Here is a 16,033-nt window from a genome sequence, read left to right on the forward strand (position 1 = left end):
ATATATTATATAATAATTTATAGATATATATAAATTAATATACTGTAGATATCTATGATTATATAATTATTACTATAATTATAATAATTATATAATTATTATAATTATTAGCTGTTACCCGCGACTTCGCCCGCGGAGGTTTTGCAAGCAAACCCCATTTATATTTAGTATTTCATAGTAATTGTTATATAACACCTGCCGCCGAGAATGATGAGAATTGCTGAGAATCAAACAAACTATTTTCAATTTGATCAATTTTCTGGAACGTTTACAATCGTTCTATAATCGAAATAATATGCAATAACAAATTCGAATTTAAAAAGGTTCGAACATTTGGTTAAAAAATCGAAATATATAAAAATATTTATAACAATGTCTGAAAAGTTATTAATTTAATACACTTAAGTACTTAATGAAGACTAAACGTAACAAAAAATCGCATGTAAAATAGTACAGTACATTAGAAGCCGTTCTTCCGGTTAAGCCTTAATCCACTCCCTCTCCCCCCGCGGGAAAATTTCGAAAAACTCCTTCTTAGTGTGCATTCCCATCTTATACCCTACTAAAACGCAGTTAAAAACAAAAAAATCGCATATAAAATAGTACATTAGAAGCCGTTCTTCCGGTTGAGACTTAATGCTCTCCCTCTCCCGCCGCTGGGGAATTTCGAAAAATCCCTTCTTAGTGTGCGTCTTCATGACGTACCCTAACTGTGTACCAAATTTCACCTCTTTAGGTTCAGCGGTTTGCTCTGGGCGATGATGAATCAGTGAGTCAGCCAGGACAAGCAATTTTATATATATAGATAGATCTATAAGCATGGGAGTTGAGTCCGAGGAAAATTTTCTAAGGGAGATTACAAAGCTTGGAGACAATTACATCAAAAAATTTTTATTTAATTACTAGCTGTACCCGGCCACGCGTTGCTGTGGCTCAAAATGTATCTACTATAAATGTATAATACTCTCCGCGGGAGGGAATTTCGAAAAATTCTTTTTTAGTATAAAATAGAATAATAGAAGATCAGTTCTTCACGGTAAGCCTTAATTTTGTCCCTATCCCCCGCGGGGGGGGAATTTCGACATCTGTATAGTATAAAAGCACATGCTTATTCGAATGCAACGTTGTGTCAAAATTTCAAAGCAATTGGTTAAGAACTTTCGGAGATTTAAGATTTTGAACAAACGAACATTTACATTTTTATTTATATAAATTACTTTTCCGGCTTTGTTATATCAGAAGGAAAGTATGGCGATCGAGCAAAAAAATGATCTTCAAAGATTTTTACAGTTTTGGTCTCCGGGGATCTTCAAACGTCGAGAAATGCAAAAAAATTCGAGTATGTATGGATGTTTATTTGTGTGGGGGGAGCGCACGATATGTTTGTCCATTCTGAAGCTTAATAACTCCTGTGCTTTTGTTCGAAAATTTCTGAAATTTTGCAGGAAGATTTGTGTATTAGGAGGATTGATGCTCTTAAATTTTTGTGGCTAAAGATCGACGGGATGGGGAGATAGAGAGGGTCTTGTGTCGTATCTCAAGTAGGGTCGGACTTAATGACGATTTTACTCGTTATTAGCATTTACAATTTTTTAAATAAAACTCAAATCTACCCTCAAAATTAAGCTGTTTGCCATTTTATAATAATTAAAAATATAAAAATTTTTTGAATAAAATATCGTAACAGATGGCGCCATACGCAGTTTTAAACGTTGCCGGGAAAGTTAATCAACTCGTTGCTGGATTTTTTAAGAGAGACCAGAAATTTTAAGATAAACAAGGAGTCCGATTATAATTCGTTGAATTAAAGTAAAGATGCTCTATTCCAAGGAGGGGTAAATTCCCCGTTTACCCTCCTCTGCGCACACCCCTGTCTAGAAGAGAATAAAATTTAAAACTTAGTATTATGATTATTTGAGAAATAATTTAAAATATAATGTCTGTTCGATTGATTGAAGTAGTGCATATTTTGAAATTTAGTGTCGTTCTCCAGAATTTCTCATTTACAATACTAAAGAGTGACGACAGATTGGCGTAAAAATTGTATATTTTCTCTATCAAACGAACAGACTCGATATTTATAGTTACTAATTAGTATAGTAAATTGATATTTTAATAAATTATTATCAGGAATTAATAAACTGTATTGAAAGAAGTAGCAAGAAAAATTATTGAATTTATTTCTACGCTTATGATGAAACATGATTATTTTTTATATAGATAATTGAGTTTGTATGGAAATAAATATATCTCGCTTTGTTTTTAATGAAGACGTTGCGATAGAGAATCGAAGAAGAATGGAAGTTAATGTAATTAATTAATACAGGCTAAATTGGTGAAACTGGCACTTCACGGAAGAAATGCCAAAGACAATTATACACGTATAAGGTCAATCGAAATGGGTAAAAAAAAAATGTTCCTGATGATAATCAATTTTTCTCTTTTCTGATGATAACGAAGTCATTAAAATGATTCTTCTATCATTAAAAAATATAATGAAAAGTTTAAAAATAAATAAAAATTGTGTGGAGGCATGCTGCTTCCTTTAGCAATTTAATGATAATTTAAAATTTAGATCAGTGAATGAATGAAAGACATTATTAATGAATCCGGATTGAGTATAGTTTTTAATGTTTATTTAGAACATTATTAAGTAGTTATAATTTTTGATAAATGATACGAATGCTAAAAGTCCAAACAATGAGAAAAATATGAAGTACTATTTCTAAATACCGGTAAGTGACTGAATACAAAATATCAAGCCATCCTGTCAGAAATCAGCGGAGATATCTAGACCACTTACCTTTTTGAGCCCCAACATATTACATAATAAAACGAAACAGCATTAAAAATTGTATTATAATAACATTCAACAAAAAATAAAATTATTTTTGCTTAATGTACTGTATATGAAATGCCAGGGAATGAATGATTTGTAAAAGATGTTTTTGTGGCCCGTAAGTAATGTCGAATTTAACGTCCATGATAGGTCCATATAATAAGTCCAGCAACGAGTTGCTTAACTTTCCCAGCAACTTTTAAAACCGCGTATGGCGCCATCTGTTACGATATTTTACTAAAAACACTTATATTTTTAATTATTATAAAATGGCAAAAAGCTTAATTTTGAGGGTAGGGATGGGTTTTATCAAAAAAAATTTTAAATGCTAATAACAAGTAAAATCGTCATTAAGTCCGACTCTATTCGACATACTATACACCAGGGGTGGCCAACAAGTCGATCGCGATCGACCGGTCGATCACGAAGCTAATTTTGGTCGATCGCTCGAGATGTGTTGAATTAATGTGTTACACTCGAAACCGAACGTAACGCGCAAACGCAAATGTAGTGATATTGGACCACCGCGTCCTCCCTCAGATGCGGTTTTGTCGGTCCATGTGCTATTCATTTGCATACAGTTGTAAAAGAGGAATAAGAAATGTAGACAAAGATCGTAAAACCAAAAAACAAAAAGGTGGGAAGAGGGACAGAGAGACTGGTCGGGACACGGTAGAAAGAGGAAGAGTGAAGTGGTGGTCCCCGAAAGTGACAATGTTGAGTTTCAATTTTTCTTCTGTTTACAATGTAAGTGTCTTTTCTTCATGTTTTAAATTAAACTGTGGCTTTTCTTACCTATCTAAACATAGTATGTATTTCACACCACCCCCTCGCCACTTAGACTATCCTTACGACAACAAGTCGATCGCGACACATTTTTAAGATAAAAAGTAGATCTTATGTACACAAAAGTTGGCCACCCCTGCTATACACAACCTCCTCTATCTCCCCACCCTGTCTACCTTTAACCACCAAAATTTAACAGCATCAATCCCCCCTAATACACAAACCTCCCTGCAAAATTTCGACAAAAGGGACGGGAGTTATTAAGCTTCAAAGAGAGAGAACAAAATCGTCTCCCACACACAACGCATTAACATCCATACATACAGAAAAAAGTTTTTTTTCTTGCATTTCTCGACATTTGAAGGGCCAAAAATGAGTCCAAAAATGCAAAACTCTTGGGGGAGAGGGCCATTTTTGACCGATCGCCATGCTATCCCTCTGAGTATAACAGAGATGGGAAAGTAGAAATGGAATATAGGCTACAACAAGCACTTAATCACAAAGCTAATTTGCTTACGACTCAATATATGTAATTCATGCTTAAAAGTTCCAAAAAAAAAAACTTATCAAATTGGGAATTTCAGATATAATTAACATAAAAAGCAGTTTGGGAATAAATTTATTTTGTATCAATCTTCACAAAGAACTTTTCATATGTTCCAATCCATCCTCGTCCTTAACGTATTGACATTTTGAAAATGTTTTCAATCTCAGTTTCTAGCTATACATTTAAATACTTGAATATTTAAATGATAAACCGTACATGATTCAATACAGTTTAAGTAATTAACTATCATACTTTTATTAGTAGGATAATTTTGTTTCAGTGCACTTGTATCTTCCTTTTTCGGCAAGATCGAAGCTGAATTAATCTCTAAATAATTAGTTGTTACTCTGTAAAGGATATTAATGAATTATTTATTTAAAAATATGGATCGGTTATTTAAGTTTCTGTTCTACTTTATGTATTACATTCTATGCGGAAGAAATGGTATAAAGCATGACTATGTATAAATTAAATGATAAAAATATGCTAAGTAAGCAAAATTTAAAAATTCTACGTATGAAACATCAGTCAGATTTCATGTAGGCCTATATAAATTTTTAAAATTCATTCTAGTGTTGGAATTGTAATGTTGTATTGGAATTTTATAAATAACGATGGAAAAGGTATAGTATTTTCGAATATTTATTTAAATTTAGTATATACATTTATACATAGCTTTACAACCGCTCTTTTTACGATTTGCTGCTTTACCACTAGTATAAATTTTCTACTACGATTGTATGAAATATCTCATTTAAATATTCTGTGTTTAGTTGGTCATTCCAGTGACTAAACTTCATTTCCAGGAATGAAATCGCAAGTTTTAACACCGAAGTTACGAGAAATTAGAGTTCGAAGGCTCGTTTAACGACGGTTTTCAAAGAACAATTGGGTCGTAAAGCGGGAAATAAATAATTTTATTTAAGTATCAATTGTATTTAACAAAATTAAAATATTTGTTTTTTATATTTTAAATAATGAATATTTTTTTATGGGAAATTTTTTTCTTTATGAAGTCTTTAAATGTAAATGCAAACTTAATTAACATGTTACAAAGTCATGATTACAGCTTGAAAATTTATTTTTATCTTATTTCTAGGTTAATTGCAGTTTATATTGTTACAACTATTTGAATAATAATAAGTACTGAAGATTTTAATACATCATTGTATTAACGTAATAATATGTAATGTAAAATATTGTATTACTTGCATTAAAAAAATGCCGTTTTGCATGAAATTTAAATTATGTGAATTAATTTTAAAAAAATCAAATAAACAAATTATTAGGAAATTAGTTTTAGAATTCAAAATTATCGTTTTTTTAAATATATTTTTATTGCTCCGAATTTAGATGGTTCTATAGTGAATTATAACCTAAAATTAATTATTTATAGAATTTATTAAATTTATAGAAATTTAATAAAAATGAATTTTTTTAAGGTAAATTAATATAAAAATCGAATGTAGGCCTATATTATTGTGACATTATTACAATGTTTATCTGAAATTTTTAATCATCCTTTAATTTAAAAAAATTACATGAATTGCGGTACGAACGGAAGCTCGTACAGTACATAGTTAATTGGGGCTAATAAACAAACCACCCTGCAAAATTTCAGAAATTTTCGACAAAAAGCGCGGGAGTTATCAAGCTATAAAGAGGGTGAACAAAAGCGTGCCCCTCACACATACACTAACATCAATACATACAGAAATTAACCCCGAATTTTTTTGAATTTCTCGACAACCCTGAGTCCAAAAAATGTAAAAATCTTCAGGGAGGCAATTTTGCCGGATTGCAATAAAGGTTAACATTCCAGGAATATTTCACTACAGATTAAATGGGGAAGATATAAAGCAAGGTGTGACTAGCAGGATCAATTGCGTCACTTGGTTAAGCCATGTTTCTCATTTTTATGCAATAATCATCATATATAATGTCTGGCGCAGTTTACTTATTGTTTGAATAATTCGAACAAAAATAAATTGTTTAAATTGTCTTCAAATTTCGAATTATTGCGTGTAATTTAATGTTAATAACCAAGAGGAATGGTGATACATCCCATTGACTTCACATTCTCCGTATGTTAAGTCACTTAATGTGATTAAAGATGGTATATTTAAATAATTAGGCTAATATATTATTAGTTTATCTGAATTTTAAAATTACATAATACATTATTAGTAATAAATAAATCGTGCTAATTATCGTTTTCGCATTGTTTAGGTAGTGTGCTGGGCACGTATAATAAAATAGAACGATGTCGATCGCAGTCACGTCCGATAATTTTAATTAAAGAATTATTCAATTATCTCCGTAAAATTTCACATTATGAGCTTGTTCAACGTCACTTGAACACGATAATCAGAATGTAAATTCATTTTTTTTGGAGGTACCACGTGTCTTTATAATTTATAAAAACACGTGGTTACTTCACGTGGTTATAACTACGTGTCTTTATAAATTATAGATCTCTCTCGTATAATTCCCGTTAATGGGAATTATACGAGAGTTGTCTTTCTATAATAGCATTGTTAACGTGCATGATAGCTTAATATAAACTATATAAACAATAATACACTATAGAAAATAATTTCTGCAAGAAGTAATGTTTATATTCTAGAACAAATGGGCTTATTTCCATTATATAAGCAATATTTCATCCATGTTTAGATGGTTTATATGGTGGTAATTTCCGTTTTATCTTTCTTCTCCGAAACATATTTAAGAAATGTTGTAACTTTAATACAGTGTGTAAGTCATCTAGTAAAGGTTTAAACATAATTTTCCTCTCTGTTATTGATATAGCATTATATATTTATGATAGATTTTTAATGGTAGACGCTACTTGATGCTGCTACTATTGTTTATTATGACCAATAATGTCCTAAAACAAATGTTTATCTTTTATCATTTTTAGTAATATTTTAATATAAACGGATTAAAAATCCAGCAACGAATTGCTTAACTCTTCCGGTAACATTTAAAAGATGGGTTTAATAAAAAATTGTAAATACTAATAACGAGTAAAATCGTCATTAATTCCGACTCTATTCGAGATACAACACACGATTCCCCTATATCTCTCCACTCCATAGACCTTTAACCTCCAAAATTTAATAGTGTTAACCCACCCTAATGCACTAACCTTCCTGCAAAAATTTCAGAAATTTTCGACAAAAGGAACAGGAATTATTAAGCTTCAAAGAGGATGAACAAAATCGCGCCCCGTACAGAAAAACCCTCAAATTTTTCACATTTCTCGACGTTTGAAGGTCCCCTGAGTCAAAAAGTGTAAAAATCTGAGGGGGTCAATTTTTGTCCCATAGCCATACTTTTCCTACGTTATAGCCTATATAACAACCGGGAAAGTGAAAAACAATTAAAATTTTGATTTTATTTCTTTTTAGAATGCATTTAATTAGCAATTACATAATCTTTATTAATAGCATTTTAGTTATATAATAACAAGTCATAGTCATTACTCGCACGTATTTATATAAATTAGATACCCTTATTTTATTACTGTATAAATAATTTGAAAATTGCTAGTAGTACTCTTACTAATTCTTGGTATTCAAGTAATAGAATTTCTCTATGAGAACAAGGTAGAATTTCATAAATCCATTATTTTGTAACCGGTCATACGTAGTGTTATATAAATATGGATGAAAAGGCAAAGGTTGTCAAACTGATTATAAAAGAGCAGAAATTAATTATTTGTGTAAGATTTCTTTTTTCCGATAGAATATTAGAAAAAAGTTACGAAATTAATAACTTGGTAATAAATTAAAATTTAAAAAATCAGTTTTAAAACTGTGTTTCTGCTCGATACGCTACTATAGGGTCAAGGTACGTGTTTTAGCCACTTAATTTTTACTTTTCCGGCTAGATTTATGCTATTAAATTTTTATGGTTAAAGGTCGAGGGGTGGGGAAATAAAGGGGGACGTGTGTCGTATCTCTAGTAGAGTCAGACTTCATGCGATTTTACTCGTTATTAGCATTTACCACATTTTATAAAACCCATCCCTACCCTCAAAATTAAGGTTTTTGCTATTTTATAATAATTAAAAATATAAAATGTTTCTAAAAATAAAGTATAACTTCTTTAAAGTGCTTTTTTACATTGATTTTTCGGAAACATATCCATCCCGTAAAAGCGGGAATTGATGTACTATACAGTAAAATCTGTCTAAAACGCCAGTAACTGTATTGTATTTACGTTATGCAGAGGTTTTGTACAGTAAAATGGGCGTTTTAGACGAGTTTTACAGTAAAAAAGAACCATGTAAAAATATAGAAAATAAATTTCGGAACGAAACGATTTTATATGTAAAATATTATTACAGTATAAGCCAGAGACATGTCTAACGCGGAAAAAAGAATAGTTTTGTGTATCAGAAAATTTACGTTTTACAATTAAAAATTTACAAAAAAAAATTAGAAATTGCTCGTCTCCGGTCGTACTGTACAGTACAGTACTTTTGTGTCTTGCTGTAAAATCGATCATATTTAAATTTAATGTAGTTAAAAACTCTAGGGTGTTGCAAGACAAGTTAAGCAAGTGTTTTATCGTGTAATTTTCGGCTTAGAAAACTTTTAATGTCATTATTTATCATTTGAAAAACGGTAGATTCAGAATGTGATTAAAAATATAAGCTAAACATTTCTAACTTGTAAATTTACTTAACTAAATTACAGTAAAACCTGTGTAAACGTAATCGCCCGGTATCAAATATTTTTTTCCTCCTGTATGACAGATTTCCGTTTTAAAAAGGTGATTTTTACCATAGAACAGGGGTCGGAAACCTATGGCACGCGGGACGGTTTTCAGTGACACTCTGATTGAATAGAAATGTAGTAAAAATTATATTTACCATTTAATTATTTAATTTCTCCGATATTTATTGTTTAAAGATGAGTGGTATTGAAATTATGGCCCTCTGGACTAACATAAAAAATACTTGTGGCCCTTCTATCTATATATGCTCAATTTGGTTCGCCAATTAAAAAGTTCGGGCAACACCGGTTTAAATTATCAAATTTCTGCTAGAAAATATGTAAGTTTACACTACACTAACATGTGTTAGCTTATAAACATACCGTACGCTAGCAAACAATAACAATTAATTATAAAATTACAGCAGCGTAACATATAACTGTTTACAATATTTGGTCGAGTACAAGTCAAAAACATAATTACTGTACTTACGGTAATTATTTTAACACCTATATCTTATTGTCTGTTAATGACGTTAACGTGACCGATATACTGTCATGCTAATGCAACATGTTAACATTGCCACGCGTGTTTCGTTTATCAATAATTACGATGAACTTCATAAGGATAACACGAATGAAATGTGATTAATTAGCCTGTGAGGCACCTTTCCTAGCACGTAAATGATTATCACGAAAGTATCTGGCTGAGTTATGGATCCAAAAATTTAATGCGTTAATGTTTGGATCCAATAATTCAGTGAGGATATCACTATTAATTTTGTCCGGGAATTTCGTAGAAATTGTGAAATTACGATGAAACAAAGTTCTTGCAAATATTTTTACAAATTTACACTATTTTAACAGCGAAAGAACTCACATTCACTGAAACTCATCTGTTAGTCTGTTTATTCCGACCTGTGGCGCGCAACCTGTCGACCTTTTTTTTTTTGCATGTACGATCATACACATCTCCAATAGAGCTAAGTTATCTGTATCTGTTCTTTGTTAATTTATGTTCCTTACGTTACTCCTACGCAAGTCCATAGTCCCTAACTCCAACTGAATTACAACCAACATGCACGTTATTCTTCGCATTGTAAAATGACATTGTACATGCGTCAGGAACTTCTGTTCGAACAAACCTGACCTGCCGTCCGGGTCAGCGATTTTGAAAAGGTGGCAACACTACTCGAAAACCTTTTAAACTGAAAGTTACACGAGAAATGGCTAGTTATATTACCGTCCATCCTGTCTATTTGCTATTAATAATACAAATTAGTACTTACAAGTTAGCTAATTTATAATTTAAATTATAGAAATAACTTTATTTATTTTTTCTTATTCAACAGAAAAAGACAGTTTGAAAATTGAATTTTGAGAAAGAATACAAGATCCGTTAAGTGTGTAGATGTAAATGGGAGTGAAATTCAAAAAATAAAAAATATATATTCATACGAATGGTTTCAACCCTTAGGCCTAAATCTTGGTATAAAATTTTATCTCGATACAACGGAGAAAGAATTTACTACTGTTTTTTTTTTTTCTTTTTGGTCCTTTTTCTTTTAATTAATAGAAGTTAATTTAAAAATCGCGTCTAGTAAAATACTGTGCTATGATTTTCTTTATTATAGTTATTTCTTTACACTTTTATTCGGTTATTTAATAAAACTCTACTTTCATACGTTTTAAAATATATCTTATGTATAGGCCTATTAGTTTTGTTATCTTTTTCATTTATAAAATGAAAAAAGACATAAACACTAATATTTCTTCTATGAGAAGAAATAAAATCTGTAATACACTTCGCGTGATGTTGGTTTTCCTTATAAATGGAATATTTACGAAGATGCATTTTAAATTATTTTTTACTAGTCAAACGGTATAGTTTCTTCAGATAATGTTCTGTAATACATTTATATAACTTATATAGTAATTACAGCGCATTATCTAAAGTATGTACAGTATATAGTACTGAACATGATATAGTTCATATGTATAGTGACTACAGCACTTAACGCATAGCCACGATAGCTTATCGAGCCATATTTGGCTCTTTCTAGACCCTTATTGCAACTCCTGTATATCGGACCTCTATCCCTATCCCTAATTACATACATATATACAGGGTGTATCAGAATGACGTTTTAAAAATTTGGGAAGTTGTAGAGGATGAAATTTTGAACGTTTTGGTATAAGGAATCTATAGCCGGAAATGAGATATAAAGTTTCTACAGCACTTTGCACGGTCTACGCGGGCGGTATGCTGAATGAAACAGCAGAATACAGTATTTATAACAAGTTTTATTGACAAAACAGTAACGTACAATCAAACTGTACATCGAATCAGTGGCTGCACAACTTTAGAGTAAATATTCAATGTGACGACCACCAACTTCGTTACATAATGTGCAACGACGAATCATGTTTTGTCCGACCCTCTGTAAGATGCCACGACCCCCTCTGATGGTATTAAATGCTGTAAAGATGAGCTCCGTAAGCCTATGAACTGTTCCTACAGATGTTGCGTACACAAGGGACTCACATTGACTAGCTGTGTGTTTACAGCACTGCGCCAGTGAATGCAAGGGATGACCTGAAGGACAACAAGCATTAAGTGCACAATGTCCTGTACACAGGCTCAGTTAGACTGTGTACTACACAGTCTAACTGAGCCTGTGTACAGGACATTGACTGTGTACTCACTGTAGTTCTGTGTTTACAGTCTTCCATCCGCAGCAATAACATGACGTCAATGGACGGAAGGGTAGCTGCCAAAGTGAAGGAAGGTCAAGCACATCCTACCGCTACTTTAGTTCAAATTTCCGGCTATAGGTTCCTGATATCAAAACGTTCAAAATTTCATGCTATACAATTCCCCAAATTTTTAAAACGTCATTCTGATACAGCCCGGCATTGCTTGGGCAAAAAGTAACGATAGCGAAAATTAAGATTATTACATTACAGCCAATCTCACCCGTTTTCACAGAATGCAAGAATTAGGTTTCCCTGTTTCCTGACTAATTAGAAAATTTTTAGATGGATCTAAAATTATGTTCGATTTAACACAAAAAACCGCATCTGCGCCAGTAAATCTTGCACTTCCATTCTTCACACTTCCATTGTTGAAGCCTTAATCCTGTCCCTTTCCCCGCGGGGAGGTAAATTTCAAAAAATCCCTTGTTAGTGTGCGTTCTCGTGACGTACCCTGTGTACCAAATTTCAAGTTTCAACTCCTAACCGTGCTGAAATGCTCACGATGAAATGCTCATATACACGCGTGCCATCTATCGTAGGATAAATGTACTATGCCCGAAACCTTCGCGGGAGTATATTAAACAACTTCCCAAAGTTTCATGGCAATCGGATAAATGGTATAATAATGCATATAGGACAGACAGACATACATTTATATATATATATATATATATATACTAATATTAAAAAGAGGTAATGTATGTATGTATGTATGTATGTATGTATGTATGTATGTATGTATGTATGTAAGTTTATTTGCAGCAGGTAATCTCCGAAACTACTCATCCGATTTCAAAAATTTTTTCACCAATATTTAGAATGGAACCTCAGGGTGGACATAGGCTGTATATTATTCCGTTAAATATTCATATAAATTAAAATATATAATCTAGGTTAAGGCTTTTATGTTCAACAGATGGCACTACGAGTACGACGCCCTAAGTTTGCTTTTCTGTGAGGCATTATGCTTTTCTGTGAAAATGAACTAAAGCAGATCATCTTCTATCTATCTATATAAATAAAAATGTAATGTTCGTTTGTTCCTACCGATTCCTTTGAAATTTTGACACAACGCTGCATTCGAATACGCACGTCTTTTTATATAATATACGTGTCGAAATTCCCCCCACTGAAGGGAGATTATTAGGATTAAGGCTTACCGTAAAGAACTCTGCTTCTATTTATACTATTTTAGATGCGGTTTTTTGCGTTTTTGATTGCGTTTTAATAGGGTACGTCAACAGAATTTACACTAAGAAGGGATTTTTCGATATTCCCCCGCGGGGGAGAGGGACAGAATTAAGGCTTACTGTGAAAAAGTTGGCTTCTATTATATTATTTTAGATGCGGGTTTTTGCGTTTTTGATTGCGTTTTAATAGGGTACGTCGAGAGAATGTACACTAAGAAGAAATTTTTCGAAAAATTCCCCCCCACGGGGGTAGTGTTATACATTTATAATAGATACATTTTGAGCCACAACAACGCGTGGCGGGGTCTGCTAGTATATATATATATATGTGTGTGTATGTATGTATGTATGTATGTATGTATACGAGTATAATACCATTCCAATATAGGATCCGGCTCTCACGTATTTCTGACGCATGGTATGTGCACATATAGTGACAAGTTTGCCCATCCCTGGTTAGGTTTAAGTTATTGCATATCGGATTGAGCGGATGCGGTCAATTGACGTTAATTCGCTACGTGAAACAACGTAAACTATTTCGCAAAAATTGTGAAGTTGAAAAATTTGCATGTAGATTTTGAAAGAAATTCGGTATAAATGAAACCCGAACCGTATTACAAGAAACATTATAAATAATTATGATCTATACCTCTTAAAAATTATTTTTCCTCTTTAGATTTATATTTATTTGGTTACGGCAACATAGATCTACCGAGGGGGATGCCCCCGAGAGGAGTTTTTGGGGAAACTAGCCCTTATTTAGATGTTATAAACGTGAAGAAAACCCGGAAAACTCCACGTGGCCGGCCCGTTGGCCAGGCCCGAACCCACCGCCAGTGGCGCGTTATAGATTCATGGGGCCCCAGGCAAATTTGAATTAGGGACACATGTATAGTGTTGACTTCAAACATTTTGGTTCGGGGGATTTTGGGGGAATTCCCCCCGGTTTTCTCGTTCGTTTTTTAACGCGACTTCTGCGCTGTGCCAGTGCACCCTGCGCCTGCGCCACACTGGCAATCTAGAGTCCTAGGTATAGTCTAAATTTAAATTTCGATATTCTTAGTACAGTAATGAATTTATAAAAGATTGGTTTGTAACCCTCTGTTGGTGGAGGCTCCAGGCAATTGCCCTTTTTGCCCATAACGCGCTACTGCTCACCACCAACTAACTAAAGTGTTTGGTGGTTTCATCCACTCGGCCACTGGTGGGCTTTGCTCTTCAGAAAACAAATAAAATAAGTTTTAAATATGATATTCTGAATTTAATATTTGGTGTGAGGTAATTTTCAGGTTACTTTTCTTCTTAGTTTTATAATCTGTAAATCATGGATTTTTCTCAGGGCTTTTTAAGTATTTATGAGCACCCAGCCTAAGTTCTTTAAAGACATTATACAGCTACAGATATGGAACAAAAGTAGTAATGATCATGAGGTGAGGATTCTAAGAAAGCCAAGCCTTAGCTGTGTTATGTCCATGCGTTAATGAGGCCCTGTGCATTCCCATATTTGCAGTTTTTAATATATTCATCCTATCTAGCAATAATAGTAGACTGAGTTGTTACTACTAATAGTGTTATTAGTAATAATAGTGTTACTATAGCAGTACATATTCAATTTAGTAATAGAAATTTGTTAGATATTCAATTGATCATTCGGTTATATTTCACGATCACATTCATAAAAATTCTCCTGATTGTTTTCAAATATTGCTACTAGATGGCACTAGTTTTCAATTGCTAAAACTAATTTTTATCAAATTGAAACGTAATTCGGCTTAAATTAACTTTGAAAATTTTGTTACGGATAGAAATAATGATAAATTCGTTTTTGAAAATATGCGTAAAGTAATTAGGAGAAAAATCTAAAGTCAAATTGAATACATGGTGGCCCAAAAGTCAGTTAACCTGTGTGTGTGTGGGGGGTGAGAAGTGTCGGGTTAACTAATTTTTGGGCCACTCCATATTATACTTGTGTATATAATATATCTAAGTAATATAAAAGTTAAATAATAATATTCCTTTATTCGAACATCTATTATTAGAGCTTTATCTTAAATTTTTTTTAACTGTAAAAGGTTTTTAAAGGTCATAAACACTGTTTTTCAATATTCGAAAATGAATATTTCTTATCGACAAAATGTCGCAAAGTAATGGACGACTTCCAGATAAAAAATCATTAAATTCTAAATATAATTTATAGATACTAAAGAATACAACCTTTACATATCATTATATATCTTTACATTATAATATATATATCGTATAGTCAATATATAAATCATTAAATACAACATAAACTATTTAAAAATATAAAATTAGTTTTCTATTTTAAAAACATTATATTCTTTAATAGAAACACTATCTTGGACTTATTAAAAATGATATAATAATTATGTGCCATGTCTTGCAGTGTATTCCTAATATGTAATAATTATATTGCAAAACATGGCGCAATTAAGATTTCTCTTTTACTCTGGGAAAATCAGCTTATTCTTAAAAAATCAGCATTTACAAATTGTATTATATTTTTAAATATTAAAATTTAATTTAAAAATAAAGGTTTTCTTAATATACAAGAAGTGCAATGGAACGAATAATTTGTGACAAATATTTTTAAACCCGTTTAAATATGAGGCTCGGGTCTCTCCCTCGTGATAGATCCTGAACCAATTATTTGGTTCACATATCGAGACGATAAATTAATACGAAAATATTTAAATTGATTTATAATATTTTTTAATGGGAGAAATTTTAAATGTCACATTTTAAATAAAACACAAGAATCCGTCGGAGGTGGAGGTTCGACCTTCCGTTTTGAGAAACTCGGATTCAAATATGCATTTTCAGAAATTTTCATAAGCGAGCTATGTTGGATCTTCTTCATCACCGAGTATCTCTATTGCTCTCCTGATCGAAAAAAGCAAGCTGTTTTTGCATGATAACGGCCTTCCAGATTATTTGTATTCATTGTAAATGATTCTGCAGTGATTCGTGGTATAATTATTTACATTTGACTCAGTTCTGTTTTCTTTTTCTGATTCTTTTAAAAATTTTTCTCACATGGCTTATATAGTAGACCACAATGGATCTATTATATAAGCCATTTTAGTGCCACAGAGAGGGAAGATTTCAAAAACTCTGTAGTAACGTTTAAAGCTGATAACCAGACTAACGGAGTTAAGGAATCATCCTG

This window comes from Centruroides sculpturatus, unplaced genomic scaffold, assembly GCF_000671375.1.
Source record: "Centruroides sculpturatus isolate CEXI.00-Female unplaced genomic scaffold, Cexi_2.0 scaffold697, whole genome shotgun sequence".
Classification (NCBI taxonomy): Eukaryota; Metazoa; Arthropoda; class Arachnida; order Scorpiones; family Buthidae; genus Centruroides; species Centruroides sculpturatus.